Raw genomic sequence first — 5022 nt, forward strand, 5'->3', positions numbered from 1 at the left:
CCAGCACTCCCCAGACCCAGCTGTGGGGCCACCCTGTCATCGTCATTCTTCGTCCAGCCCCTGGGGAGGTTGCTTGAGGAGGTACTCCCCAACCCTCTCCCTCTTCCTAGTCCTGGGAAGGTTGCCAGATGGCCAGCCTTGGGAAGCAGAGGAGAGAGCTCGCCACCTGCCTGGAGCAACCATCTTAGGAAGCTCAGAGCCTCTTTCCTGAATAGCGACCTGGTCCTCAAAGCTGGGGCCCTCTTGGCCCACACCTAGGGCTTGGGCCTCAGAGAGAAGTCCTGTTCCTTATCCCTGGCTTGGGACCTGCAGGTTGAGTGGGGTTCAGGCTGGCCCCTCATAGCCCTGGGGAGATGGTGCCAGCTCAGGAAACCCTTCTCCTTATGTGGAGCAGCCCTTGACCCTGGCTTGACCTCTGGCCAGGCATCCTGCAGGGCCCGGAGTCCCTCAAGAGCAAAATCTCTCAAACTGGGCCCAAAACCTATGCTTTCATCAAGGTTGTTCTCCAGGGAAGCCAGCACCTTAGGAGGATGATATGGCCTCCCTTCCCTGCCAAGCAGAGACACCTGCCCCAAGGGGCCCCCGATGAGCAGAGCAGCCAAGTGTCTACTTGGCATCTGATCTCCTGTCAGATGTAAAGGTGCTTCCTACATAATTAAACTTACCCACCCCCACCACCGTTGGCTTGGAAAACTTCTGAAGGGAGTGGAGAAGTCCAGCCCTGGTCCCGTTGCTGTAGGTTTCAAAGAAGCCAGGTCCGAGTCGTGCAGTTTTTCTCTCCTGTTCATGAACACAACTGCTGGACAGGCCATTGAGTAAAGCAAGGGAGAGAGGGTGCATTTGCTCTCCTCCCCCCAAGACGTCCTGCCCTAATCTGTCCACTCAGGGCCAGAGGTCATCACAGTGAGCTTCCAGATGCCTGACTCACCACAGCTTTCCAGGAGCTGGTGATCTTTGAAGAGCCCCCAACCAGTCTCCCACCCCCAGCTCCCCACTGCTGAGCTGGCAGAGAACCCCCCGCAAGTCCTCCCCACCCACTTCCACATGGGCTGGGGGTCATTACCACATCTGCAGGTCCATGTGAGGCCATATCCCAGCCTCCTGCCACGGCACCCAAGTGGACAAGAACTCACAGGCCCTAGATGGCCTCCATTACAGCAGAATGATCAGGTGGTTTCAATATAAATCAGATTGTCCCCCTGAGAACACAGGCTGCACCTTGTTTTCTCAAAATCTGAGGTTGCCAAGAAATGTTTATGATGTGGTACAGAGACCATTACTTACTCTAAAGACAATAAAGCTGTAAATTGATGTTTTAAAATTCCCTGCAGGTGAAACACCTCTTGGATCCAAAAAGAAATCAAAACTGGAATCGCAGAATATTGGAAAAATAGTAAAAAAAAAAAATCCAGGGAAGCCCTTATGGGTTGCAGTGCCCAGAGGAAAGTTCACGCCCTGAGTGCATAACTAGCCAATCAAAATGAAGTGCATGCTAAACTTGAGAAGTTTAAAAAGGACAGTGAAATAGAGGAAATTAACAGGCAGGGATGAATAACAGGAAACAGAAGTAAATGAATTAGGAATAGAAAAGGGAAAGAACTCAAAAATCCAAAATACAGTTCTTCGAAAATCAAACAGATGAACCAGTAGCTGACTTAATCTGGAAAGACAGGAAAGGCACAAAGCCACAAAATTTTTAGAAGTAAAAACAACACACAGGAAATTTAAAGAATCATAAGACATCACTTTTCTCAACTTTGTGCAAATAAATTTGAAGACCTGGATAAAATGTGTTAGTTCCTAGGAAAATATTATTTAACTGAACTGACTCCAGAGTAGATGTAACAATTGCACAGGACAATTATCATGGAGGGAAAAAGAAGGTGGTTAGGGAGCTTCCCCCAAAACAGCTCCAGTTCCAGATGGTGTCGGGGAGATCTGCCAGCCTTTAAAGAACAGTCAGCTCGTAATTGCTTTAAACTCCTTCACAGCCAAGAAAAAGAAGAAAAGCTTCCAAGTTATTTTTTTCTGTTGAAGGGTAGTTGATTTACAATACTGTGTTAGTTTCTGGGGCTCAGCAAAGAGATTCCGTTACACGTATATATGTATATATCTATATTCTTTTTTTCTATTCTTTTCCATTATAGTTTATTACAAAATACCAAATATAGTTCCCTTCCAAGTTTTTTATTTTAGAAAGCATAATCTCAACCAAATGAAAGCCACAAACCCATTTCATGTACAAATTATCAGTTCAGAAACACTAAATGAAGTGCCAACAAACCTGAATTCAACAAAATGTTTGACAGCAAGGTACATGGAAATGCAAGGGTTTTTCAAAATCAGGAAATGTGTCTGTATAGTTAACCACAGAAATACTTAAAGTAAGTTCTGTGGCCCTACCGGAGGCTGTATCAGAGGCATGGGTCATGAATGATAAGTCCTCTCCAACGCGTCACCTCCCTGTGCCCTTGGGTTCCTTCCTCTACATTACACAGGAGAGTTCTGGCATCTCAGCTTCATCAGCCCACCAGGCTCCTCTGTCCCGTGGATGTCCCAGGCAAGAATCCTGGAATTATTGCCATGTCCTTGCCATTTCCTCCTCCAGGCAATCATCCCAACCCAGGGATCCAACCCATGCCTCTTGCATCTCCTGCTTTGGTGGCGGATTCTCCACCACCGAACCCCCGGGGAGCACATTGTCAACACACAAATTTAGAGTCTCTGGTGCACCTGTGTGAATGGTGCCAACCCAGCTTGAGCTGTGCTCCCTCCACTGTGGTCTGACACCCCTGACCCGTCCCCACATAATCCCCAGGATTCTTGGCATCGATTAATTATGTCTTGAAATTGTTTGGATCTATTACTGTAAGTCGTTTTATTCTGGGTTGGACCCTGTACTCTCCCCTACCCTGAGCATGCAGAGGTTGGACCAGTGGGTCTGGGGGCTAACTATGGACATCTAGTAGAATGAGCAGCCTCTTTCTAAGTATCTGGTCCACAGGAGGTTCTCGCAGGGTTTATAGTGAAAGGGGCTTGTCTCCTTGGACATGGGAGGGGCTCAGAGGCCCCAGGGGTTCGAGGTTCTCAGCCCCATCTAAGGCCAACCAGACATCCCATTCCTAGTTTCGGGGTCCCAATCCTTCCCAATCAGTGCTTGAACTTTCTCCTAAGAAACTCGGGGAGGCTGTGAAAATCCCAGCACTGACTGTACTACTCACAGGAGCAGATGTTGTGTCTGTCTTTCAGCCTTGTCAGCCCCGTGCTTGTGAGACAGAAGGGCCTCTCAGGTCTGTGGTGGAGCTGAGCCCAGACCTGAGCTCCTGTCATCTCCATGTGTGTGTGCAGGACACCAGGGGCCTTGGGGCCACTCATCCATAGCAGCACGCAGCCCTCACTCCCTGGGCCCAGATTCAGCTATCACTTCACAGCCGAGCACGGTGGTAGCTCGGTCACTCCTAAACCTGCTGCCACGAGTCACGTCTCCCAGGCGCTCAGTCCCACGGTCAGGCCCAAGGATACAAGCAGGCTGGTTCCCAAACTCCATGTTTGGGGGTGCCTCCTGGGGCCATTCCTAGTGGCCAATTCATGAGTAATTAGGGTCCACTTAGGAGACAGAAACCACACGAGTGACTTAAATAGCGAGAATTTAAAGAACAGCTAGTTATGAGGGTCTTAATTGTTAATTTGGTCGCTAACTTGAGTCCGGCACACCAGGCTTCCCTGTCCTCCACTATTCCCAGAGTTTGCTCAAACTCATGTCCATTGAGTCAGTAATGCTGTCTAATCATCTCATCCTCTGCCTCCCCTTTCTCCTTTAGCCTTCAGTTTCCTAGCGTCAGGGATACGGGAGTAAAATAACTAGGGATCACAAAAGTAGCAGCCTGAATTCCAAGACAGATGACTGGCCCCTCCGCATGGGCCGTCAGCCACCACACGCGCCCTTCAGCTCCTCTGCACCTGCCCCTCACCCCCACCCCCGCCAGGTGTTTCCCAACCACACAGTTGTGCCAGGCACCACACATCTGTCCTCTTGTCTGACTCCAAGACAAATCATATAAAGGAAGGGTCTGATGTTCCAGCTGTTGGGGCTGGGGGCAGGGATTGATGATAGGAGACCTGGGGCAGAGTCAGACCGCCCCGTCCCTTCCTCCTGTCTAGGATGCCTGGCACTTGACTCCAGGAGGCAGTGAGCAGGACAGTGTGCAGGGCTCTCCCAGAGGCCCAGCTCTCAGCTCAGCTCTCCAACTGCCTCGAAATACTTAACCCCTTCCAGCCAGCCTGTCTTCTCCAAGCGGGGCACCTCCTGCCTGCCTGGAGCATGGGTGGGCAGACCCAAGGAAGGTCTGTTTCCCGTTGGGCTGAGGCCCAGAGACATGCCTGCTTCGGGGAGGATAGGATCTGCCCCAAACCACCTGGCCCAAGGGCATGGGCAGGGAAGGACTGGACCCAGCCGTAAAGGGCAGGTGTCTGCAGGGTCTGAGGGCAGCCCCAGAGCGAGAGGCTACTCCCTGTAGACCTGCCCTGGTCCCAGGACTGGGGAGGGGAGGGGTGCCCCACTCCCTGCCCTCATGAGGGTGCTGGCTCCTTGGACCCCAGAGCTGAGGTTGGGCTCAGACCTCCACCTCCCACATCCACTGCCCAAGAGATGGGGAGGGGTAGACAGGGAGCCCACACTGGCCCTGGAGCTCATCTAGGAGAAAGGACTAAAGTCCACTTTGGGGGGGCTGTGTTCAAGGCAGCTAGGTCACAGCCCATCCAGGGACTTGGCTGGGGGTCTGCAGGTCCTTGGCCTGTGGGCCCCCCTTTTTCCAGATTCTCTTGGAGGGCACCCAGTACCACTATGCTGGATTCCCCAAGAACCTGCTGGCCTCAGTGCAGTGCCCACCAGGAGGCAAGGCCAGGCCCCAGGCCCCTTGCTCATGTAGTTTTTTTCATTGATAGAGCTACAGACAGGGAGGACCCTGAACGGGACAGCGTGAGTGGGAAAGTGCAGCTGAGCTCAGAGACCAGACAGTCCCT

This window comes from Capricornis sumatraensis, chromosome 14 (genome assembly GCF_032405125.1).
Source record: "Capricornis sumatraensis isolate serow.1 chromosome 14, serow.2, whole genome shotgun sequence".
Classification (NCBI taxonomy): Eukaryota; Metazoa; Chordata; class Mammalia; order Artiodactyla; family Bovidae; genus Capricornis; species Capricornis sumatraensis.